The 27,901-nt window shown below is 42.8% G+C and overlaps 1 protein-coding gene across 1 annotated transcript in view; it reads right to left on the bottom strand.

Moving 5' to 3' along the window:
- LPAR3 (lysophosphatidic acid receptor 3) overlaps window positions 1-27,901 on the bottom strand; it is a 196,406-nt gene that overhangs the window by 45,414 nt on the left and 123,091 nt on the right. The window lies entirely within an intron of this gene.

The following is a 27,901-nucleotide window of genomic DNA, read 5'->3' as shown; positions in this document are numbered from 1 at the left end:
CCTGCCCTAGGGATATCCTTGCATGACTTAGTTAGTGTAGAACCCAAATCGTTAATATATAAAGTAAAAAGCAGGGGGGCTAAAATGCATCCTTGCCTAACGCCGTTAGTGATTCCAATTTTATCCGTGGAATTGCCCTGCCGGTCAAATCTGACCGTGGCGGTGAGGTCTCTATGCAGATCCGCTAGAAAATAAACAATGTTGGCATCTATTCCACAGTTAAGTAATAACCCCCACAATTTTGAACGATTCACTCGGTCAAACGCCGAGGACAAGTCCATAAAGGCCAAATACAGAGCCCCTTTTTTTGCAATGGTGTACTTGCCTATTAAAAGTTGGAGGTTCAGGCTCTGGTCTATGGTCCCGCGGCCCTTTCGAAACCCATATTGTAGACACGAGAGAGTAGCTGTGTCTTCTAACCAATCAGTTAGTCTGCCCAGGACCACACGCCCCAGAACCTTCACAGCTGAATCAATGAGGGAGATAGGTCGATAGCAACTAGGATCCCCCCTGTTACCTTTTTTAAAAATGGGTATGATTACTGATTTGGACCAGGTGTCAGGAATCCCAGCGACACATACCCGGTTAAAAACATTGGTTAGTGCTATGGACCATGTCTCAGGATCAGATTTAAAGAGGTCCGCTGGTACGCCATCGGGGCCAGGGGCCTTATTACTTGTCATCTTACCGATGGCCTCGACCACCTCTTGCTTAGAGACTAATAAAGTATATGGGTTCGCAGTGGTGGGAGAAATACTCAATTCATCACTAGATCCCATTTCATAGACTGTTTTAAAATGAGAGTGCCACGATTGTTTCCCGATGCCGCAGTCTAGTTGATCATTTCCTATATCGGAGAAGAAGGGTTTATTGACCACAGACCAAAACTTTGCACTGTTTCTTATTACGTCCACACAGGAAAGTTCTTCCCATGCTTCCTCCCTAATCACCTTTTTCCTGGCATACAGAGTTTTCTTGTATTCTTTTCTCAACTCCGCGACCAAAATCCTATTCACTGGCTTAAGTTTCAAGGCGGCCATTAGCTTTCTGTTAGCGGTTGAACAGCTTTTGCCAAACCAACCTAGCTCTGCCTTATCTATGTGTTTCCCAGGACGACTCAAGTCGGCAGAGATCTGACTACAGATAACTGAGTAAGCCAAAAGGACCTCATCATCCCCTGCTTCGAGGTCCAGGCAAGTTTTTAGCTCAGAGCCTACCTTACTATTCAAGTTGTTATAAAAGTCGCCAGGGATTACTTTGCACCATCTGATTCTACGCGCCTGATCTGATGGGCAAATGTCGGATTTATCCACTCTTGTTGGGGGTTTAGCCGGTTTTTCAAAAATGTTACAGAGAATTAGGGTCACGGGGTTATGATCACTTAAATGGGACCAGGTCGTCTCGTATTTTTTAATATTAGCCCCCAAGACAGAACTAACAAAGATGTAATCAATAACCGAATCTTTCCCAGTTCCTTTAAAAGTGGGAATAATTTCTCCCTCCATAGACGGGAGGAACAGACCGTGGTCTGCCAAGATGGATTCAAGGAGAAGTCCCGCCGCTGAATGTTCAAAATGTGCAGCACTTGATTCAATCGGTCCCAGAGGATCCGAGGAGAGACAAAGATGTGGACAGCCATGGATGTTAAAATCACCCATCACTATAGTAAGGCAGTTCTTACTGTTAAGTTTATTTGTCTCCATGTGGTCAGCTAAAAAACTATTTAATGCGGCCAGGTGATCGGTCGTGGCAACTCTATCATAAGAGTTATAAAAATTCATAACCAAAAAATCAGGTCCCTCATTCATCTGGATAAAAATAGCCATAAAGTTTGGCGAGCCGGTTTCTAATTGAGAGAATGAGCCAGGTATAGATGCTGATATTAACATAGCCAGCCCACCCTTCGCCCTCCCCGAACTAGATGGAGTGGCGGATACAAAAAAACTCTCGTACCCATCCATGTGCAGCATGTCCTCAGTGTCCCATGTCTCTTGTAAGCCAATAATGTAACCTGATCTGATTAGATCTCTCCAGGTGGGATCATCTACTTTGCTTCTGAGACCAGCTATATTCCAAGAAATCAATTTTGAAGAAAAACCCATTGACTCCTGATTTGGACCTAGTGAGATGGAACCGCAATTTGGGGGTTTCACAATTGGAAGGACAGGGACTTGTATATCAGGGAAGGTGACTTGATCGCTGGTCTTTAGTCACTCAATGTCATCCAGATTGGAGAAGACCTCAAATCTATTGGAGACAGGGACAGCAAAGTTATTAGTAAAACTAAATCTAGTACCGAGTCCAATTGGGTGAGAGGAAAATGATGAGCCAAAGTGAGATGGAGGATAAAAGAAAGCCAAGGGGAGAATATTCACATCATCTTTATGGATTCTCACAGACCCTGCCTGTCTTAAAATGTCATTTACTAGCCCTGGGGATCTAAAACTTATAACTATACAGTCACCCTCTAGATGTTTAACAGTCTTTCCAACCCATGGTACCCTTCTAATCATCATAAAGTGCTTATTAAGATGATGGCCCAGAACCGTTTTGTTAGACAGATGATGAAGGGCCTTATTTTTCAGAGAAGACCAATGTTCCTTTTTATTTTGCTCCAATTTAGACCTTTAGGGCAATATGTTCTGTACTTCCAATAAGGGCTCCTTTCCCATTTTGGTAACGATGTAAAAATCTGAGATTATTACTGGACAGCGATCTTTCACAAGAGCTCTAGATAAAGCTATAATTTCTGCTTGCTTCCTCTAGAAGTGCTTCATTAAGTCATGCACTACTTCCTCTTGAAGATCCACCGAACTGTGGTTTGTGCTCTGGCAACACATTGTACCATTGTTTGACAATGAATCTTTTGGTTAGACTAGAGGTAGTCTAAATTCTCAATTTCTGGGCCTTGCGAGTATAGCATTCCTAGCTACAATTGCAAAATACTCGACGAGTGGGATTTCTCTCATATGGTACTCACCCCGTGGAATACTTACCCTTTATACTTTGATTAAAGCTGGATTTCTTCTAAAAGTTTTGTTTTTTCTGCATGAAATGAGTTCTACATTGTTTCCTCATGTCTTTCAGATACAAGAAACGTGTATTAGCTTTGTGCTATTCAATCAATCTATGGCATCACCTTGGGGATTTACAAATCTAGTTAAGAAGTTTGGCAAATGAATTGCGACGAGGACCCCAAAGCAAATTATTGTTAATGCTTTACTACCACTAGTGAAATCACAAATTATTATGCAAGAGGTAGCTACATGGAAGGTGAAACCTGTCAGTAGGGCCTGGTTTCCTCCTACTGGTTTCTGAATAGGTAATGTCACTCCACATTTCAGGTCGGATCACAAAACATTTTTGTTTGGCACTATTTCATGCCCGTGGTGGTAAATTAGGGCACCCTTGCTCTAAACATATTTCACCACCTTATTATGAAAACAGGGTTCCAGATATGGTAATGTGTTACAAAAACATTTAGAAAATATTTCTGGTGTGGTATTTAGTGTACTGATGGTGCGTTCTACATGCTGCTGTTTTTAATAGCTGCATTATTGCAATGTGATTTTGTTGTGTTGTACTGCCAATGTCTATGTCCTGCTGTTTTATTGTGATGTGCCCTGTTATGATTTATGTTAGGCTGCTTTGTGTATTATGTTCTGTTGTTTAGTTTACATTTATCATATGAAAGTTCACCTGACATACAAACATTTATCATTGTCTAAGGTGCTAAAATAAAAAATAAAAATATCTTTATAACTACCTAAGACATCAGTCAACCCAAAAACTGAGGCAGAAATTCAGTTTTTAACTTAATGCTCCATTGCTCGCGCTTTGTGATGAAGTCCTTGGTGGCCATGTCTTCTTACAGCAACCATGCTTATTGTACTTAATAGGTCTAATGTTGAACTCTGTAACTGCAATGAGACTACCAGACCTCAGCTAACAAATATAAGTTAGCTAGCTAGATGGAATGTGCGAGTGTGCATAGCGGTGCACCCCTTGGTCAAAAACATGCCAGACTGTCTCTAAATCGGCCAAGTCACGCAATACTAAAAAAAACAGGCTCTGACCCAAATGATCTCAGTAACTTCAGGTGTGTATCCAATCTCCCATTCTTAGCCAAAATCCTAGAAAGATGTGATCTCCTTCAACTTACCCAGCACATGGACAGCAACACCCTGCTTGACCCTCACCAATCGGGTTTCAGAAAAGGTTGCAGCACAGAGACAGCAATCCTGAATGTCATAGATGATGTCCACAAATCACTCAATACAGACCGATGCTGTCTGCTCATACTCCTGGACTTATCGGCAGCCTTCGACGCAGTAGACCACGAATTGCTCCTTACTATACTCCGAGAAAGGGTTGGAGCGAAGGAGGTGGTCCTACAGTGGTTTACTTACTTTCTGCGGATTCAAAGAATTAAAATGAAAAGCTCCACGTCTGATCTACTCCCCATAAGCAGGGGCGTCCCCCAAGGATCAGTCCTCTCCTCATTACTGTTCAACATCTACATGGAGCCCCTCACCACTATACTCCAAAAAGTCAACATCCCCTTCCACCTCTATGCAGACGATTCACAGATCTACCTAGAAACCTCCTCCATTGGTGACATTCAGAGACTAAACGGCACTCTCAAATAAGTCCAACACTGGCTATCCCTCAACCACCTGAAACTCAACCAAGACAAGAAGGAAATCCTACTCATATCCAACAAAGAGCAGACCCCCCAAATCACAGAATGGCAATAAACCATTGATGCACTCAACTGGGATCTAATCCCTCCCTGTCGACTCCGTAAAAATACTGGGAATCACTCTGTACCCAAAGATAGACATGGTCAAACATATCAAGAACACAGCAAAGAGCGCTTTCCTCAACCTAACACTACTCAACAAAATAAAGCCCTTCATCCCTCCCAATAACCTCAAACAGGCCACACAATCCCTGGTTCTGTCCAGACTAGATTATGGGAATGTAACCCTCATAGGCATGGCAAAATCTCAGTTAGCCCCCCTCCGATCAACTCTAAATGCAGCAGCCAGGATGGTCACGGGAGTAAAGAAATACGAATACATCTCTCACGCTCTCAGGGAGCTAAAATGGCTCCCAATCGAAATGCGTGCAAGCTTCAGAACTGCTTGTCTCACACACAAAGCTCTGCACACGGGCAAACCTACCTACCTGGCCTCCAAACTCAACAAGGCTGGTCAGACAAGGAATCTCAGGAGTCCTAACACTCTACCTCTCATCCCTCCGAAAACACAAAAACAAAAAACTTTATCACGCTTTTTCTCCAGTAATGCACCCAAAATCTGGAACGCCATCCCAGTCTATATAAGGACAAACCCCTCTTTCATAAAATTGAAAAGCCAGCTCAAAGACATCTACCTCAACCGATCTCTTCTGAAGGGATAGCTGCCGCCCAAAGCAGAATCTTGCCCATTGGAGTATATTGTCACGTCGATAAGAAGACTTGTACATCACCTACCTCTTGACTCGCGCCTTTGTCGCCCCTCCCTGAAAAGGATTCATCACAAATCAATTTGTTTACTATTGTTTTATTCTGTATTCGATTGCTACCTTTGTCCCCCCTCCCTGAACAGGACTTGTCACGAATCAATGTGTTTACTATCGTGCTTATATTGTTTTACTTTATACTCGATTGCTACATGACAAAAGTTTGTAAAGCGCTCCGATACCTTCGGGTCTGGCCAGCGCTATATAAAACCTTTAAAATAAAAAAATTAAACATCATGCAAAGCAATCTTCGTTATCCACATCATATCCCTGGCACACTCATTGTCAGCAGGTAATTAGTGAGCTTTCAGGAAGGGTCTTCATATCCACGATATCTTGTCAGAGCAAAACAAATCATTACAACTTGACAAGATTGAAATAGGGCTAGCAGGACAGTACTTCAGCCTATTTGCACTTATTCTGCAGCAAGAGCTGAGTGAATAATAAGATACAAACTTCATCCTTTTTCAAATCCTCTAAATAAAGGTATACAAATGGATAATCTGCCATTCTACTTTATAGAGCAAATTTAAGGATCAAATTTTAAACATAGGGCTCAGTAAAACACATGAAAAATCAGCTTAGCATGTATGTGTATCTAAATTATATTGATAATGATTATGAACTATTTACGTATTAAGCACCATTCGGTTCAAAGCAATAACTCCCATGTGACCATTGACATGTCACAAAATCACAATTCAATGAACATCATTGGCTTTCAGATCATAATGTCCGTAAATGCAACTTTTTATGTTAAAGATGAAACCTGTAAACTTTGGTGCCCTGAAAGGCAAACTGGTAAACAAAGAGTGGTTCTGTCGGGTTATGTCAATTCCTTTTCAGCGCACTTAATATCACACGCATATTGTAACTTTCACGGTCAAACTTACTGACCAGGCGCCATGTGTTGCTCACGTAGCCAGGACTCCGTCTGGTCTATCTTGGGCTGTCATTGTTCTTCCCCCATCCTGTCCTGATGAAGACCCAACGTGACTACCCAATGGAGCACATTATGGGTTGAAACGTTGATGACTACACAAGGCCCAGATTGACCAAGGCTCTGCATACCCGAAGGAGCATTATCAGCTAACAGAACTATTGGCTCAACATACTTGTCTTGCCTACCTTTCTTTCCTCCCCCCCACCCATGTACATAAGTCCTGACCACTCTGTGTATATTACACACTTGTTGAGGACTGAGCACATATGTCACATAATCACCATTTATGTAAATATTGTACCATATGTTGACAGCCTTGACCTACTACATATGTAAATATTGATGAATGATTTAATTCTGATAAAACATAAACAGTAGACACTATTATTGAGTCACGGCCCTTATTGTCTGTAAAGATTCTCTATTCAAGCGGTTGAGATACTGATGTAAAAGTTATGATATGTGTGTGACATTAAGTGCGCTGAAAAGGAATTGACATAACCCGACAGAACCACTCTTTGTTTACTAATTTATACGCAGGTTCTGAGGGACACAGGGTCACCCCATTTTTGCTAAACTGAAAGGCAAACTGGGCAGGCGTACAATGAAATGCACAGGCGAGGAACAAGGTGCAGCGTACTTTTTTTCACCAACAAGTTTAAATAAACTTTGCTTGGCGAACATATCAAAATCACATAACTTACTTACAATGATTATTTTTTTTATTTTAGCAAGACTATGTATATATAATTCAAAGTGAGCAGTAAACATATAGGCTAATTGATCAGGCATCGTTTTTCCTTGTCAATTACATCTAAGACCTTCCTCATAATGGGAAGAACAAGAACTGCAAATTTCTATATCATTTAAACTGAAAATGGAACTGCTGAGTGTAATGAGATACACTATTGATAGGTATATAAGAAACTATGCTGGAGCCAATCAGAACATGCTGATTTACTTACGCATTTCATGTGGGTAACAGGTCATTGGATTGGTTTGTATAGAGTATTTTACTGTCTTGGTCTTTCATCAATCAATTTGGATAATATTTTTGGTCCAAGTTCTGAATTATAAAATGTCACACACTTCACAAGTACTTTATGATCATTATTTATTCTTAATGGGACAGATGTTTGTTTTTCACCTTCAGCTTCGGTCTATGACTTTTTAATAAGCATGAAGGAGAACTGTTCTGTACCCACAAACCAGCAAAGGGGGGACCTGACAAACTCTTCCATGAGACAAAATATCCATAAGAGGAGCTAAATACTAAATACCCACGTAAGTGGGGTGCTGCCATGCAGGTGAAACATTATTCCAAACAAGGCTACTATATATAATTTGCTTCACAGGACGTCACTTCAGATGGCTCTAAAATAATGTGACATAAATGATATAAATATAAACTGTGCAAAGCACAAATCACTTTTAACATCTGTTTTTCAAGAATTCATTTTTTAGTTAGAAAGATCACACTTAATTTCAAAGTCTTTTTTTTTTTAGAGGAACACACAACTATTGTGAACAATTGCCTTCAAAGCCCAAAATATGAGGTGTAGACAATGATTATTGCATAAAGGTTAATAGCAGGACAAATCATTTATTTGGATAGAAGGTGATGTGCATGACTATCCACATTACGTTGAGTGTGCTCTAGAGGACTTTGCATTAATGTCTTGTAAATCACCCGCTAATTGTCTAAGCATAGATTGGTTGTGGATGCTTGTCGTGATAATGTCACCACATATAGAACAACTATATAGTCATACTATGGCACAGTCATTACATTATAGCAAAATTACCTAACACTGTAAAAACATCTAAGACTGTCCTAACTCAAACCTTATAACTCACACTTCATCCTCTATAATCAACTCTAAACCTAATCCTCATCACTACCTTAAACATATCCCTACTCTTAACCTTGCCACTAAGCCTAACTTGAAAACTGTTTCTTTAATGTATCCCTATTCTTCACAGATTGCTTATCCCTAATCTGCAACCTCAACAATATGAACATTTATCCAGAGGCCATACACAGACATTGATCTTATACATAACAATAACTGTAACCCTAATACTGTACATAACAGTCTAAACCTGAAGTAATTTTACCATTACATGTTTAAAGTTTTGCCACTCTAGGGGGGCTCGTAGGTGTTCACAATAATCAGGGCTCTTTGGCAAGACGTTTGCTTCTGTGTGACCAAGGATTCGACTCCCTTACTCATGCTAGTGAGTGCTGGCCAGAGTTGCAGGCGCAATATCAAACTCCAACAACCAAGGGTCAACTGACTTGCCATTTATCTCATTTCATGAGGTCAGATTATCAATTGACAGGCTTGCGGTGCTGCGATTAACTTCTGGACAGGTATTTTTTTGCCAACTGCATGGCTTTGGTGCTGTAATGTGCCTGACGGTTCATGTGGGATGCTTAATGCATTTTGTTGTTGGTAAGGGTGTAAGGGTGTGAGTGGGGCTATGCAGTGTTGTTCGACCACCAAGTTGCCTATTACTTGACTGAATTATTTAGTGAGGATTAAAGTATGTGGGATTGTCTGATGTATGTTCTTAGATCTGACATACTTGGCTTGGTATTCCCCCCAACCTTTGGCCTTCACTCCTTCATCTTACTGACTTCATTTTTTGTCGGCTTTCGGACTCTGTGCTCTTTACCTCTGCTAACCACTGCTAAAGTGCTTCTGCTCTCTTCTTCAAACATGGTAAAATTAGCCTACACCAAATTGGCACATTTAATTTACTTGTAAATAAGAAATAGTAGGGTGTGCCTGTTTAATGCATCACAATACTCGAGTTACCTGGACCTTATGACTCTCTGTCCCCCCACAAAAAGGTTTGCACAGGTATAAATATTGGACCTCCAGAGCCACTCGTCAGAACACTCCTGAGCTAAATATTATGAAGAGGCGGTCTTGGGTTGGCATAGTTTGCTTGCTCGAAGGTTTTTACGTTGTGTTATTTGTGTGCACTTGTGGTGGAGCTGTTGTATGTATTTTCATGTTCATGTTCTGGCCATCAACTGTGTGCCTGAGGCTATGACTAGAAATATATTGTATGGTTGTCTGAGCATAAGGTCCCGGTAAATTGAGTATTGTGATGCATTGAGTATTAGTAGGTGTACAATGGTGTAGTGTTACACTAATTCTGTATCTGGGAAGCATAGGCCAGATGTATAAAACCACATAGGGTGGCAACTACAAAAGGTCTTTTTAGAATGTACAAAACCCTTTTGCATGTTGGTAAATTATTTCTAACTCTAAGAGGGCGTTTAGTTTTTTTTTCTTAAGCATAAATAGAAGGGGGCATTAAACAGGCACCCCTTACTATTTCTTATTTCGAAACAATGTATCAATGGTTTGTGGCCACAATTGCAGCTGAAACCCCATCAACGATTGCCAACCTCTGAGTTAGGGTGGCAACTGGCTGGCAAAAGGGAAACTGTTTCATGTGGTAACCCTTGGAATGATATCAGGCAGCCCACAAAGGACAACTGTCAGCTCCTCTCAATGTGTTGCCAAAGGGGAAACATCTATTTTTTAGGGCAGCATCTGTCCCTTCAACAAGCACAGGCTTTAAAAAAACGTCTCTCCATCTTAGCATTCACAGCCAATCACAGGGGGTCTCAAATTGCGAGGTGCGTAACTAATATTCATTAGGCGGCCATTTTGTGATCTCTGTGAATGTACAATTTGCAATGGGACCTATCAGAACATCAGTTGCACTGCAAACTGCATTCCTATTTGCAAACCAGCCCGTGTGAAAATTGGGCATTCCAACTAGGAGAGGCACCGGGACCAGAGGTTTTAGTGCATCACAACACCCCAATTCTGGCTGTTTTTCACTACTTAACCGAGGAGTTTGTCTTCTTTCCTGGCATTACTGCCGGTGGAATCCTTCCTACGTCACTGTTAGGTAGGCTGCCTTATATGGTCTGCATTTTCTTCCGGTTCTTGGTATGCCAGAGTAATGTTTTCTACTGCTGGAAGCATTTCTGTGCAAACGACGCGTTTTTTCAGTATGTGATATAAAAACGTTAGCGGCTTTATCCAACTTGTTCTGTTGTGGTTTTGAACTAGCTATTTCAAATGGAACTGAAAGAACACACTGCGTTTTTCATTTCTGTCTTTTCCACAATTAATTTGATTACTCCTTTATTATTCACTATGTTACAGATCATTTATTTAATGTATTCTATTTGATTTTCACGTCGTAAAATCATATCTTGCAGTCTAAAATCCAAATACTTCATATTTAACTGGTGTGCTGCATTGTGTGAATGTGTTAGTTCATTAACGTTTAAATCAGTTGATACAGAATCACCCTTTCACGTTCTACAATGCACAGGCGGGCGATCAGGTGGCTATTGAATAACTTGAAATTACTGTTAGAAGAATGCTCATTTTTGTAGATCCCATTTTTTTCTAAAAACAGCAGAATCGGTCACAGGAAGAGCTGATGTGCAGGATGTTAGCGACTTTATAGTGGAACCTCTAGAAAGAATTTCGCTGCCATTTATTTTAAGTATCTCTCGCCATTGTTTTATTTTAAGTGATGGAGCGCCCTCCCAACATCACAATTAACGTGTGGTGGGGACTTGGCATCCCATTAGGTCACAACCTAGACACGATGTACACCGAGTGTAAATGACGTTTCGGGAGATTTAGTGCACTAATATAGGTAAAATAACTTCTGTAAGGTCAAACCAGGTGGGAAACGTACAGATATAAGACCAGCTCCTCCTATGTCCCACACATCCCGCATAGTACACAGAGCAGATGCAGCTGAAGACATCATAACATCAGAACAGCCATCAAGTGCTACAGAACGAGGATAGGACAAAGGATGCTGTTGCTATTTGCTTACTACAGAAATAGAGTAGTAAATGAGTCCCTTAGAGGGTTCGGCTCTGTGGCTAAAAGAGCATATGGCCTTGTCTCTTGGGTGCGGAGATTAAGGGATGGCAACTGTAGGATCAAAACTGACAGCTTACTTCTCTTACTACATTATCACAGCACTATTGGCATAAGATATATACGAATGGATTCCTATTTACATATCTTACAATACAGTTTCAGTAGTGAGTAAACTTCAGGGAAATGAGGCTGTACATCAAAAGTATTTTGCATTCTTATCTACCTGTGTACAGCACGTGCCTTTTCTCCCATTGGTATCTTGTACGAGGACTCAAACGTCAACTTCTGTGCTTACCATTATATTCATTCAAGTGAAGAATTATTAAATATATATTCTATATGAATATGAGCCAGATTCGCTATTTACTGGTTGCACAATATGGGTCGCTATGTGCCACCAGTATTTTGTTACCAGTAAATATTTTTACGAACCGATCTTTGCTCAGTTTAAAAAATATAAGAATCGGATTTGCACAACATACCTAATTAGTAACACAAAATGTGATGGTCGAAATGCTGAACATTGTCAAGCATTCAACCCAGTCACAGATCCTGGTTAAAGCCATCGTTCATTTGCTCAACACACCATACCAGTTTGGACCCAGCCATATGCAAATCAGTCTTGACCCTGCTCCCCATGGGAACAGTCCAGGCCGAACTGCCGGCCAGGTCCTGCCTGGACCAGAAACAAGCATTCTGGGACCAGTTTAAAGGTATCACCCCTTATCAGCCAGGCTAGCTTGAATACAGTGGCATAGTGATCCCAGGACCCATGCCTGGGCATATCCTTCCCACTAAGGGCGATTTATAGCAACACAAAAATATGATGGACGGAATGCAGAACAATGTCAAAGATTCACAACCAATCACAGATATGGGTAAAATCCATTGTTTTCACACCACCCTAGTTTGGACCCAGCCATGTGCAAAGCTGTGGGTCAAGGCTGATTTGCATATGGTTGGGTCCAAACTTGGGTGACGTTGCAGACCATTTTCTTTAAAGGAAACTGAGCTATGTTTAAAAAACAGAAGTTCTTATTTTTTTTTAAAGTTTGTTTCAGTTTGTTTCACATTTGGCAGTGGTCTGTTGGACCACTGTCTATGCTTTAAGACACTTTTTTACATTCACAAAGGGGAAAGGGTTCTAAGAGATCCTCTTCTGTTTTGCAATTGATTTACCATCTGCTGTGATGCGTTGTGAATTTTCAATATTTTGCAACCAGAATTTGGTTGCAAAACATTGATTCATAAGACAGATTCAGTATTTGGAAGGGACGCCTACAACAAGCCATTTCCAGATACTAATTGGGTATCAATTCAGAATCTCATTTTAGGAGCCAGAAAAACCTTTACGACTGCTGAAATGGTATTATTACAGAGAAAAGCATTTTAATGGTCACCAATGGGAGATCGGAGCATTAGTACATGTGGGGCTTTATTAGAGAAAATGCCCTTGTGGTACAACGTAGCGTGAGAGACTGGAGCAAAATGCTCTAGACAGGGACTGCACTACCCTTGACACTCAAAAATGAGTAAGAAACAAATTTAAACAAAATTTATCTGTTTAGCATAACAGTTAACTGTAATCATCATCAAACCATCACAAGACATTTATAAATATGAATGACGAATCATAACTTCTTCTTGTTGAAGTGTTGTTTATTCACACTTCTACCATGATGAGAAAAAAAAGTTCATGTTGCGAAGTCCTATAACAAATGAAATATAGCTTGATCTTCCCAATGCATTTCGGGCGTAGTATTCGCCCTTCTTCAGGGGCATTCTAAGAGTTAAACATCAAACAATTACATTCAATAGTTTTAAACTGATAACAGAGTAGAAAATTTGGAAGGCTATTCTGGCGTCACACGGACATTCAGACAAAATAAAAGATTAAGGCCACTGAATCACGTCACCAAGAAGTCATAGAAGAATCTATGGAGCATATGAGGAGGAGAGGGGTGGTCCAAAGCAAGAGAGCACGAAAGTAAAAGCGAAGGAGGGAGAAAGTCACCATGTGCAGATGAAGGTTATTGTGAGTGAAAAATTAGACCCAAAACCTATCCAGATGAAAAAACTGAACTACCTGGAAAAGCTAATGTAGCTGGATTCTATTCAAGAATAAAGACAATAAGATGAACTGTTCTGCAAAAGATAAAGAAGAGGAACCTGTCCCGTAAAATGTTAAAAAATAGATGTATGAAACAAATTGAGTATTCCGACACTGGTCGAACATAGTGGAAGAACTCACCGAGCGTTCTGTGAACCCTAGCGGACACTTGACTGGAAAACAGCCGTTGACTGTGTATTGTATAGACGCGAAGACGAAGCAATGTGGTGAGGAGAAAAATGCCTGCGAGAAATGAATGCGGGGAGTTAAACACGGTGTAATGGTACAACGGGCATGTGCACCTGTTTTGTGCACCCTGGGGCACTTTGGTATTACAGAAGGTGGTCACAGACCCCTTATGTAATACAGACTGCACTGACACTCATGTAGCGCCAAAGCTATCTCAAGAGGGCATTCCCTCATTTGCATGAGGAAATCTTTTTACCTCTGCACCCGCGCCGTATTAAGCACGCAGGTGTTAAGGAACAGAAGCTGTCAGGAGGTGCAGTGAAAGTCCGCCGCAAAAAGGTGGCACACTGTCTGTGTGCCTCCTGAGGGCAGCCCTCTCGAGAGATGAAACGAGGTCCCCGGGACCGTACAGACATCCCCTTGCAGGTAGGTGCAGTCACTCAATGCACCTGCCTGCAAGGGGATCTCTAATTCCTTTTGAAAGTGCAGGTGGGTTGCAGTTTGCATGGTGAAACACGGAGCGGCTTTTAAACAGTTGCTCTGTATTTCACTTGAATGCCCTTCTCCCAGGGCAGCACGAGTTCGGGGCAGCCCTGAGCATGGCGTTCAACATAAATGGGCACACTTTCTCTGTTTGCGCCTGGCGCGCATCATACAATCAGGGTAGTAAGTGCAATTGCTTTAAATTTACAATTCATCTTGGTTTAAAGTATTAAATATGTGTATTTGAACATCAGATAATAACTATGATTTGCTTAAATGGGGTTTAAGAACTGCTGATGTGCAAAACGTACAAATGAAGAAATATCTAGAAACGAGAAGGAACACTGCAGGCTTGAACACCATGTATGAACCGAGTGATTCTTCCCTTGGAGGAGTGGTTTTTCCAGTTTGAGATCCTTTGTTCTTTAATCTGTGGGGCGGTGAAAGGCAGATGCCAGGGCATGATGGCACACGACAGAAAATAATGCAGCAGAGAGCGTGAAAGCTAAACACCCTCTTTATTGTTCTTTTAAATCCACATGTGCTGGTGCATGCAACACCCAACAGTGAAATGAAGCATATCACGGCATACGGAGGTAGAAAGGACTCTGTCAAAATAGTTTTTGCCATTTACTATAAAGCACAAATTAATTGCCATTATAATGTTATTATTTCACTTTGTGTCATGCTAAATCAACTCTGTTGGATTACAACTGAAAGCTTCAATTGTCACCCAACAGATACCAGCCATACTCTTTTGTAGAAGCAAAAGTGAGTAAATCAATATGTTGCCTATATTTCGACACTACATTGTATAAAACAACTGAGGCTGAATTGATCAACAGCCGACTTTGATCTCATCAACAGCATCTCTAGGACGACTGCAATGTTCACGTGATGCATGCCTGACTGCCAACAGAGAGGGAGGGAGAATCAAAGCTGGGCAGGTTCTTCGAAGACCCAGGTTTTGCATAAATCACACTTTGTAGAGATGACATTGATCATGCACAGTAAGATCAGGGGCGTGGCGGGAAAAAACATAGTTGTGCAAGGGGGAGTAATAATTGCTGATGACTAACAGAAGAAGCTGGCCTGACGGTAAAATGTGAAGTAACCACAACGGAAACATGTTTAAGTGTAAAAATGCTAGAAGGGAGGTGACTAACCCGGACAACTGAATGCCAGATGACAAATGGCAAGTTATCGATAGAGGTTAGATAATTATCACCTTTGCTGGCTTTCTTGGTAATGCCATGCAGGTTTGTGTGCTTACCATCCCAAACTCTGCAGCTCCTGGTAAATCCAGTCACTTTTCCTCTGTTAAATTCAGGAGGAGACTTAATGAAGTGTGCAAACTTTATTGCAACTAGAAGTGCACCTTTCTCCTCTTAGACCATCATAAACAGAAGAGGCTTTTCAGTATTATGCCTAGTAAATTACCGACACATTTGTATATGAAGAGTGATTACTACTCTGCTTCCCAGGGGCCTCCATCTTCAATCAGAGTTCCTGAATTCACTGTCAAAGACAATGTGGCACAAACGGACCATTAGATGTAGTTTTGAACCAGAGGAGAGATTTACCTGAGTGAAGTTTTCCCTCATCCTGTGGAAGAACCTCTCTACAGTCACTTTAGTTCTAAATGCATTAAAGCATCTCTAAAAATGAGTGCATATATGGATGGATGGATGATATAACAAGCACTGGCAAAGCCAATAGGTCTCACCTATGTGAGAGCTACTGTCTTTTAGCCTTGTTGTGCAGCAGTGCGGCTTCTGTTCAGTCAGAATGACTAAAAGTTAGTGGTGTGGCATGGAGGACAGTGGACTACAGTGGAATGGAGTGGAGTTGCGTAGAGTAGCGTAGAGTGCAGCAGTGTAGAGTGGAGTGGTGTAGAGTGGAGTGGTGCAGGGGAGGGTAGAGCAGAGTGTCATAGAGAGGAGTGGCGAACAGTAAAGTGGAGTGTGTTGTAGAGTAGAGTGGCATAGATGGAGTGGAAAAGAGTGGCATAGAGTGGTGTAGAACGGATTGGAGTGGAGCAGGGTGGCATATGGTGGAGTGCCGTAGAGTGGCTTAGAGTAAAAGTGTCAAGTGAAGTGGCATAGAGTGACCTTGTCTGGAGTGGAGTGGAGAAGAGGGGTGTGGAGTGGTGCTAAGTGGTGTGGAGTGGTGTGGAGTGGCATAGAGTGGAGTGCATATACTGGTGTACACATGCTTGGCATACAGTGGAGCAGTGCAAAGTGGTATGACATAGAGTTGAGTGGCGTAGCATGAAGAGGCAGCATGGCATGAAGTGGGGTGGAATATAGTGGGGTGGAGTAGAGCAGTGTGGAGTGTCATAGAGTGGAGTGGTGTGGAGCATAGTTATGTAGAGTAGAGTGTAATAGATTGGAGAGGTGTGAAGTAGAACAACATAGAGTGGAGTGGAGTAGAATTGCATAGAATACGCTGCCATAAAGTGGCATTGAGTGAGTTGGAGTAAGGTAGAGCGGTGTAGAGTGTGGATTACAGTGGAATGGCATGGATTAGAGTGGCTTAGAGAAGAGTGGGGTGGAGTAGAGTAGGGTGGAGTGAAGTATAGTGGTAAAGACTAGAGTCATGTAAAGTAGAATGGCATAGAATAGAGTGGTATAAAGTGGCGTGGAGTAGATGGGTGAGGAGTAGTGCAGAGTGGAGTGGCATGCAGCACATATATTGACATTGTATGGAGTAAAGTGGAGTTGAGCGGTGTTGTGTGGCATGGAGTATAGTGGCATGTAGTGGAGTGAAGTCACATAGGTGAGGATGGAGTGGCATGTAATGGAGTAGAGTGGCCTAGATTAGAGTGGAGTAGCGTACATTGAAGTTGCGTGAACGAGAGTGGTGAAGGGTGGGGTGGAGTAGAGTGGGGTAGAATAGAGGGGTATGGAGTAAAGTGGAGTGGTGTAGAGTGAAGTAGTGTGGAGTAGAGCGGCACAGAGTAGAGTGTGGTAGTGGGGAGTGGCATAAAGTGGCGTAGAGTGGAGTAGAGTAGATTGTCAAAGAAATAAGTGGCAGAATTTGGCATAAGGCAAGTTGGAGTAGGGCAGAGTAAGATCGAGTGGTGTAGAGAGTGGGATAGAATGGACGGGCATTGTGTAGAGTGGCATGGAGTGGGTTGAGTAGAGTGGGCTGGAGTAGAGTGACATGAAGAAGAGAGCCGTAGAGTGAGGTGGTGTGCGGTGGAGTAAAATGGCACACAGCGGGTGGGAGTAGAGTAGAGTGGCATACAGTAGAGTGGTGTACAGTGCCGTAGAGTGCCATTGTGCGGAGTGGCATAAAATAGACAGGTGTGGAGGGGAGTAAAGTGGCATAGAGTGGAGTGGCATGGAGTGGCGTGGAGTGGTGTAGAGTAGAGTGGCATGGCATAGAGTGGAGTGCAGTAGTTTAGAGTAGAGTGGAGTTCAGTGAAGTGGAGTGCATTTGCATAGAGTGACATGAAATCGCATAGAGTGGAGTAGGGTGGAGTAGGGTGGAGTGGCACAGAGTGTAGTGGCACAGGGTGGAGTAGGGTAGAGTGGCATAGAGTAGCACAGTTGTGGGTGTAGGTAACTAAAGCAGAGTTTAATGCATACTTCAGTGATTAACACTGAACAGAGACGCTCAAAAGATCACATACAAGTGATATGCAAACATAGAGGGCACATACCATCTAGGACTGGGTTGAGTTCCAACCACAGTAGAAAGAAGCCCTCAGATTTTGGCAGCACCAGCCCGAGTACTTTTCAACGCTGAGCCAGTCCTACTTGCTTGCTGCCGCCAAACTGTGGCTGCAGCCCGACGCGGCCTGCCCTCTCTGGTGAAACACACCAGCCCACCTCCTCAGCCCAGAATAAATCAAAGACTTTTGATTGATGCCAATTAACGATGACGCAGCCATTCACTACCTGGCGCTCCCTGCCTTTGAGGCCTTGGGTTGCACAAGACACTCACTGAAACCTGCTAGTGACTTAGGCCCTCCTCTGCCGGGACTGCATGTGCCACCCCGCCTCAAGTTCTCACAAGTGGAGGCCAGAGGACTGGTGGGTCCATAGGCAGCAACAGTTCATTGCAGCGCATTGCTCCCCTCCAGGTAACCAATACCTTGTCACCACTACTGCATCTCAGTCACCAGCTGGTGGACCGTGCTCGACCATTGGGCGACGAGGAGGTGCAGGCCCTCATCCGGTGGGGTGTCAAGATGCGGAGGCGACTGGCCGGATTGAGCAAGTGACACTGTCAGAAGAACAACCCACAACCCCCATGGACACGAAGTTGGATAAAATGCTTGAATCTATCGCCGAACAAGACCCATGCAACAGGGTCGACACAGCGGCAATAGGTGTTGCTGAGGATGCTGAAGCATCAATAAATATTTTGTTTGATGTGATCTTGCATTACTATGCAGATGATTCTAACTCGAATTTCCAAGAACTTGGAATGGTGGGTCTGTCTGGATTTGTTCTTTAGAGTTGCATGTTCAGTATACTAGGAAGTAGTCCTGCCATCCTATTTCCTAAAACACAGTAGGTGCTTGGGAGGGGTGGGTAGTCTTAATTGTCCACTGACTAATGGTGAAGTTATTGTGTAAGACCGAAAACAAGGTAGTTTAACTAGTCTACTGACTGTTAGTTGATGGAACATTTGGAAGATGACTTGTAGGCCCTGTTTTATTTACTTGGTTCAGTCTAACTCACTCCATAATCTTTTGATCGATGGAAACTTGTTGGTTGTTGTTTCATTTATAGCCTAATGAAACGTATGATTAGCATCGGAGTTTTTGTAAGATCATTTAGTGGTCTCTTAGAAGAGATAAAACTGTCAGAGAAAGGAACTTAGCTAAGTTGCTGAGACATTCTGCATTATACATCATCAAATATGTTATCACCAGTAATACCAAGATGCAGGGGTTTGGGCAAAGGCAAATGAACTGTATCTAAAGTCACAATTATGTGAAGAAATGAGGAGTTTGTATAACATCATAATCAATGGCTACAGTCCAGCAGATGTTCATGGGCACCATCTACTATCTCAAACCTGGAAGTAATAAGAGAACAAATATTCAGTATCTAATAATTTTTTTCATATACATCTTAATGCATATTTGCTTATGGAGAGACAAGGTCAGAACCAAAAATAAGAGAACGGCATTGATCTTACACCTTCCCCAAGGTAAGATCGGAAGCCTATCTGCATGGCTACTCCAAAGCAATCTAGGCCCATCATACAACACGTGAGGCAGCATGAATGCGGGTGTGAGTGGAGATCATGCTCTTTATTTCCAGATTACGAGGTTCATCTGTCAGGTGTCTCCAAGCCACTCATGGACATGACCTCCTTGGACTAGGCTGAGTGAAAAAACATATCCGAAATTGGAACCCAATAATCCGGGCCACGACAAAGCCCAGCCTTCTTCCTGAAGATTTGAGGCACACATGAAGTTCCATACAGAGTAGTACCAGACAAATAGTTTATCAAAATAGCAAACAAAAGTCAGAACCTGGGGAAGATTCAGGGACATTTACCAAACGTTGAGGAGATGGACAGGTGACGTGGAAGGCGGAGATGGGGGAAGGGGAGGAAAAGCAAAACAGAACGGAAGAGGTGATCACAAAAGAAAAGACCAATCAGATGCGCCAACACATAAAAACATGGGGGCAGATTTACAAGCCCCTTGCGCCACTTAGCGTCACTTTTCCCATGTTAAATATGACGTAAAAGTGGCTTAAGGAGCTTGTAAACCTGCCCCATGGAGCTCAATGCGCTGTCACTTCTAATATAAATGTACTTTGCAACATGTAAAGGGAGCCCAAGTGACAATCTTTGTGCATGTACAGATAACTGTTTTCTACACAACACTGCACGGAAAATGATACTGTATATAAATTAAATGAATTATGCATACCCATAACATCTGCACGTTTCTGGGGTTAAATAAATGGACTGTTCGGAATGTTAAGAAGAAATAATGTGTTCTAATAATTCTGCTGTAATCCGTCAATGCAAAAGGGTCATTGTTTCTGCAGCGGTCACCCTGCCAGAGACTGTCGCGTGTAATCTTGAGAACAAAGATCGCTGTACCCCTCTGTGTCCGCCTTTTGTTCGCTCACATTTCTCCTCCGTCGCACTGCTATCTCGGAATGACACGGGCCTTCTAAGCTACAACCTTCCCTTTTGGTTTGCCACAAAAAAGTATCGACAATAAAGTTTCATGTGGTAATGCGAAGAAAGCCTCCATTCATTCCTGGAATGATACACTGTGTGTGTACGGGCCGCCGCCGCTGCATGTTTTGGATTCACTCCTTGTTTTGAGTTCTTAATTGTTGCAAAGAGTGTTTCTGGTCTTCAAAGCCTCCGGGCAGCCTAGACTTGCTGGCTTGCCATCACTGGGAACTCACGCTGTTCTTCCCCATTAGCGGTTTTTCCTTTTTCATTCTGTTTTATTAATTCATGAAAGGAGATTACTTCAAAAGATAAAAACGAGGAGGTTTCGGAATTCATGCTCTTTATCGACCAATTCGGTATTTTGAATGTTGAATCGGAAGCAGCGCTGTGTGGATATTTGCTGCGGTTCCTCGGAGCATCCTGAGCCGAATGGACTGTGCGGCTAAAAGACGTGCTCTTTCACAGTCTCGCTGCTAAGTGTCATGTCACCAGAGAGGGCGCTATTGGAAGAACGAGGCAGCGCTTTTCTTTACTAATGGGACACGTCAGCAAAAATGACGAATTGGGTCCAGGGCAGGGGTAGAATTGTTTTACTTTAGGGGCGTGTGAGTGGAAAGACTGCAGAAATGGTCAAATAAAAAATAACTCCACAACAAGGACATTTGCAGGGCAAAAATGGACCACACATTAACAAAAGATTCACAGATTATGAGTTGGTATGACTGCGGTTACAAATAAGAACATTCGAGCTGAGCTGGACGACAAACCGTATGTTCCACATTGACTAAAGTCTCAAAAGTGGAACACTGTGCTCCTATTTTTACACCAGGGCTTGGCGGCTGCCCACTCAGGAACGATATGGGACAATCAAACATACATGGCTTAATGCACCATCCAGCCTAAATTAGGCGTTAATGCCCACAACAGATACTTATTACTGTCCCCACAATTACAAGTCGCAGCTGAGGGCCCATAATGAGGGGAGGATTAACCGCTGTTAACTGCCCTGCAGGTTAGAGCAATAAGGATATCAGCATTCGACATTCCCTCTTTAGGTCTTGCCTACGCAGCGCACATGCGGTGCTTAGGAAAGAGACCTTTAGGAATCGGCACAGCTTTGCAGGCACAAACGTGCACGCGTTGCATTGCTTCCAATGGCACTCATGCACATCCGGCGCTTCCCTTGCGGGAGCGAGTGGCACCATGTGTTGGCAATTATCGCGCTCGCTGCCGCAAGGTAAACGCTGCCTGCTCTTGACCGCACTCCCCCCCACCCCTTACATGTGTGAGGCGCGCATGCTTGTTATTTATAACGTGCTCATAAACGCATTTGAGCACGTCATTAGATAAGCCCCATTTACATATGCAAATATACGATCTGAGCATTCCGTCTTTAAACCGAAGCTCTAGATTCCAGTTTGTGACCTGTGTGTTCAGTATCGATTCTGCCGCTTGAGTCATGGGCACGCTGCTTGTCTCGCTCCTCCTGGAAGTCTTTCCACCATGTACATTTTGTTTGATTCCACCGCGGTTATTAATACAAATCTCACAATTCCTTTAGGATGTCGCACTATTCTGTTCTTTGTAATTGGTTGTATTATTTGTTTCCAGGCGTTTATTCCCAAATTCAGCTGGTGGAATCCGGCCCGGGGGTCGTGCAGCCGTCGGGGGGCTGCAGCCTCACTTGCACGGTGACCGGATTCTCCCTCATGAGCTATGGGGTGCACTGGGCCCGAGAGCCGGCGGGGAGAGGGCTGGAGTGGCTGGGAGCTAACTGGAGCAGAGGCGGCACAAACTACTCTCCAGTCTTTCAAAGCCAACTATCAGTTTCTAGAGACACGTCCAAGAGCCAGGTTTATTTCCACATGGGCGGCATGACAATAGCAGACTCGGACATGTCCTTCAGTGCCAAAGACGCACAGCGAGAGAGAGGAAGGAAGGGCTCGTGCAAATACTGCCTGGAAATCCCCCTGTGGATTTGAAGTCAACCGCACCCATATTTTGCAAATGTCTGGAGATGTTTTAAACAAAACGTGGCCTTTTTAGCAATTAAAATGATCGGTTTAGGGAAAGATAAACAGCCAGAAAAATATTTCGCCGCCCCCAGAGTAAAAGCTAAACTCCTGCAGGGGATACTTTGCAGCTGAGGTACAGAGCAGCGGATTGTAAAGCTTTCAATAATGCTTCCATCGCCGGCCTCCTCTCCAGCTTCCTTATGTCTATGTAGAGGAATGAACAAAGATGATGACATTGCATTTTGTCAAAGCAGGGTTGGACTGTTTGTTTGCATGCGCCCGTTGTCGCTGTGATCTGAAACCTCTAGTCCCTGTTTTGCAGTTTCCTCTTTTAAGAACCACTTCTGTTGAGGAGACTGCGGCTGGTGCAGTGTGTAGCTGTTGGCATGCATGGTGGGCAAGGTTTTATCATGCCAGCAAGATTTCGTTAATTTCCTTGTTTTGTGCACCACAGAGTTGCAGTGTTTCCTTAAATTGCACGTCTTCAAAAACATTTCAATCAAGTTAGTAGGAGAACGATTGCAAAATATATTTTTGACTTTTATTTGGAAGTTGTTGGAGTCATGTGAGGCTGAGTCAGCAGCCCAATAGCTTCCCTGTATAAAAGCATTACTTTTATGAACTATTCCATCAAATTAGTTGACATCAATAGACAATAAGGAGCACTGATGTTCTGGATTACATTAAAGATCACCAACAGAATGTATCATATGAGATCTCAGTGTTTTCAGGAACCTGCTGCAGGAAAGCATGCACACCCAGCAAGTATCCGAACATTATAACACTGGTGCAATATCTTCGTTTATTAATGTACTTGCTGCGGAGATCCATAATAAACATGTGAGTTTGCTGGCCATAATTGTCTAAAAAAACGTTTTCTCCCTATTTTGTGTTGGACTCTCATCCCTATTCGAGTGAAGCAGCAGTTTGTGGTTACCACCCCACCCAGGGTTGTTTGGCCATTCGATTTTCACCCGGTACCACCTGCTGCAAATCTGCACGCTATGCCTCTTTTTTTACACCAGAAACCATGATAGGCAGAATTTATTACACCAAATAAGTCCTAAACCCAGGGGTATCAGACAGGGCTTCATTTGTAAAAAATGAAGTGCTAGGCCCTTCTCGGAAGCCCACTGCACTCCGCATCACGCATTGCCCATGCCAGAGTAGTGAAACCATCGCACCCGCAGACCGGAAATGTCCGGCATATGCTGCAGCGGTGCAAGCTTCCCTCGCCGACATTCTTGATATACAATGGGTTTTATTCATGGCTATTATTATTTTTTTCCCTTTATACATATCATTTTGATGCGTTTCATTCTATTTTGTAGGAGATTTTTCTTCCACAACCTTTCACCTCACAATCATACTTTCGGTAGAATTGTTCTCACGCTATTTGTTGTCTTAAAACTTACCAAACTTAATTACGTTTTCAAAGATTGCACTAGGGGTGATGCATCGAGCATGACAAGAACGTCCTGCCTTTAGACATTAGTTTTTTTCTTTCTCAAGAGCGAGCATATCACCCCAAGGTAATGTCAACGTCCTGTGTGTAGCATAGTGTTCCATGTACATGTTTGAAATACTCTTCTGATATGACCACAGTTACGTCATGCATTCGACATTTGTTAGTTCTGTGCTCTTTATGCCATGTCAGAAGAATCACTTTTAGGGAAACATCCCAATGATGTTTTTACTTCTGTTTTTGGCCTGGCTTGTACGTCTGAGCCCTTTCTCTATCTTGTAGCCTTGTGTTTATAAATTATTCGAAAATGTCTCTGAATAGTTCATCAACCTTCAAAATATGTTTTTTTTTGTTCAGTGTGTGCGATTCTATTCTGAATATAGTGGGCCCCGAGGGTTCTGTTGCCCGATGCACAGAGTACAGTTTCTATCTCTGTGTTTTTTAACCTGAGCCGGATAGGCTCTCTTTGGGACAGTTCATTTTTGCTAAACAGGTAAGATTGCCGCCTTTTGTTACTCTTGGCCCGTGACCCTCTGTCCCTTGTGCGGACCTCTGCCCTCCCATGGCGCCCCTTCTCAGGAATGTTTCTGTCTTTATTTTGTCTCCCCAAATAGGTCCACCTCTCTCTCTACCTCTATCTCTCTACCTCTCTCTCTCTACCTCTCTACCTCTCCCTCTCTACCACTCTACCTCTCTCTGCCTCTCTCTCTCTACCTCTCTACCTCTCTCTCTCTCTCTACCACTCTCTCTACCTCTCTCTCTCTACCTCTCTCTCTACTTCTGTCTACCTCTCTCTCTCTACCTCTCTCTACAGCTCTCTCTCTACCTCTCTACCTCTCTACATCTCTCTAACTCTCTACCTCTCTCTCTACACACCTCTCTATGCCCCTCTCTCTACCCCTCTCGCAACCCCTCTCTCTACCCCTCTCTCTACCCTCTCGCTACCCCTCTCTCTCTACCTCTCTCTCTACTTCTCTCTACCTTTCTCTCTCTACCTCTCTACCTCTCTCTACAGCTCTCTCTCTACCTCTCTACCTCTATATCTCTCTCTACCTCTCTACACCTCTCTCTCTACACACCTCTCTATGCCCCTCTCTCTACCCCTCTCGCAACCCCTCTCTCTACCCCTCTCTCTACCCTCTCGCTACCCCTCTCTCTACCCCTCTCTCTCTACCACTCTCGCTCTACTCCTCTCTCTCTACCCCTCTCTCTACCCACCTCTCTCTACACACCTCTCTCTAAACACCTCTCTCTCTCTCTCTCTACACACATCTCTCTCTCTCTCTCTCTCTCTATATATATATATATATATATATATATATACACAACTCTCTCTCTCTCTCTCTCTTTCTCTCTCTATATATATACGCACCTCACGCTATCTCTACACACCTCTCTCTCTCTACCTCTAAGTGGCAGCCGGAGCCTGATAACACTGCATGTCCTATAAAAAATTTTTTAAAAAGCATTGGCATAGCCAATAGGTCTCGCCTTTGGGGCCTTATAAGTGTTTAGCCATGCAACAGTTAATGTTGTTGCACCAAGGATGTTGTGCTGCATAACTAAAAACTCATAAGGTCCCAAAAGCGAGACCTATTGCCTATGCCAATGCTTGTTTTCTTTTGATTCGAGAATTCAATTTAGGTGGGAAAAACAGCTTATTGGAAGATAGCAACTGCAGCCTTCTAATCAGAAGCTAGTGCTCTCCTATTCCCAATCCCAGCAAAAATGTAAGCCCAAATGTCGCAATAGAGCAGCAAAAAGAAACAAATATGTTAGTTTTCCCCCCTACTTTTCTAAGGTCCTTAGGCTTTAATTTCCCCCTTAACAAGGAAGATGAGGGTCCAGCACAGAGAGAAAGCAGAGCGATGTTTGATGAAGGACCTACTACTGCTCTGGAGGTAATTTGGAAGTGAGGTGCTATGCACTAGGTCAAAGCCTGCCTAGGAACTGGCAGCCACAGGAAACTTCCTTTGCGCCCCTGCAGCAGCTGCAATATACCACTAGAGGAGCATTCTGATTGGTTATCTTGCTTCAATCATTTTGGTCTGGGTGCTAGACTAGTAATGACCTTCAGACTCGATCAAACTGGGTAAGCCTCAAAATGATGACCGGGACATGGAAGACACTGTTACACTGTGCCTTATCAACTCCGGACCTGTTCATTGCTTGACGGTCTCCAAAATAGAATAAATTGGACGGTATTTAGCAAACAAATCAATGCTAGTCGATATTACCGCTGACCACAAGCGATTAATAGTTCAGAATCTTATACTTGAGGCACAGAGGTCTACTAGAGCAAAACATTATGTCAGGAGAGTTAATAGTGAGGAACATCACACTGAAGAAGAGTTAGTGTGATCTTATTGAATGGCCTCAACACATGCTGCTGCAGCGGGATATGATAATATAAAGATACATTTTTTTAAAAGTGGGAATCAGTTACTGCCATCAAATTATAGACTCAGTGCATTAATAGATGTAGAGGCTAAGCTTTACGCAGCCTGCCTACTTGAACATCTCAACAAATGGTCAGAAGATAACAAACTCATCCCTCGGACTCAAACAGGATTTAGGGTTAGTGCAGGCACGTTAAAAATTCTTACTGCATTAACTCTCCTAGCAGCAAATGCTAAAAATAAGAACACGTGGCTTTTTGCCTGTTATGTGGACATCAAGTCCGCTTTCGACCGAGTGCCCCGAAGACGCTTCTGGGAAAAAATGGCTAAATGGAGCATACTAAGTAACTTACTGAATGCCATCAAAGAACTATACACAGAAACATGGGCTCTGGTAAAAACAAATAGGGGAGGGCAGTTGGGTGACAAAGAAAATTGACAAAAACAACAGATTAAAGCAGGGGTGAGTGTTAGCCCCCAGTCTTTTCAACGTATATGTATCCGATCTGGAAGAATCTCTCCGAGAAGTAAATAGTAACCCACCAACGCTGGCCCTAGAGGAAATCGGATGCCTTCAGTACGCCGACGATATTGTGCTACTAAGCCAAACCCCAATTGGATTACAACACAGTATGAGTGCATTAGGTAAATATATGGATAAGCAAGGTTTATAAGTAAATTTGCCCAAGACAAAGGTAGTACGGTTAGTGGATTCCTAAGATAAGACATACTCTTGGTACTTGGATGGAAAAAAGTGGAGGTTGCAGTCACATATAAATACCTAGGATTTGAAGCCGAACAAAAATTGAGTTATAAACAGCAGCTATGCTGGCTAAAGCCAAACGCTCATATATGGCTTCAAACTACTAAAAAGAAATTAAGCTGTCCATCATATGGCCATCTATAATGCACCCTCATTCAATGCCATCGGTGACCTATGGAACTGAAACAATGAGGGGTCGTGAAGTTTCAATTTTAAACAAATTCCAAACAAAAGTTTATAAAGCTGTATTTCACATCCCAAAATCAGAGTCTTCCGGCAGAAGTTCGACTCTAGGTCGGCTTGCCCAGCCAAATACTCCGTGGTAAAGGCGCATTCATCAAACTATACAGGAGGCTTCGCGCATCCAAAAGTGATTCACTCGACAACTTGTGTTGAAAAGAAATTGAGATGCAAAAAGTGAACAACATAAAAGGCTCCTGGGGCTTCTATCTAAACCAGGTTATAGAGGAACTTTGTGCGCAAGACATTTGGAATTCTAGCATTGGGAAACAGGCCTTTAGTGAAGTAAGTAAGTTAACTACTAAACACCTGTCCCACACTACAGATTTGAACACTATTACGAAGACGTCACACCTGGACAGTGATTAATTCATACATTAACTGGAAGCCTCAGGAATATTTATTAGCTCACTTCTCAATGGCCCTAAAACATACATTTATGGAATTTCGCAATGGCATGTGGGAAACGAAGGATCTTATTCCTTCCTGGAAATACTAGAATCAAAACCAAGACTGTCGATTGTGTAACTATAAACAAGAATCTTTAACACAAGGCCTTCATTTCGCAAAGCAAGCATACCCACCAGATATTTCAGTTCTGGACTGAGGCAGTAGATAACAGGTTTCAAAAGGACTAGCAGGTTAGACCATCGATTTACAGGACAACCA

This window comes from Triturus cristatus, chromosome 4_2 (assembly GCF_964204655.1).
Source record: "Triturus cristatus chromosome 4_2, aTriCri1.1, whole genome shotgun sequence".
Lineage (NCBI taxonomy): Eukaryota > Metazoa > Chordata > Amphibia > Caudata > Salamandridae > Triturus > Triturus cristatus.
The sequence above is the reverse complement of the archived record's forward strand: the minus strand, read 5'-3'. Positions and strand labels throughout refer to the sequence as shown.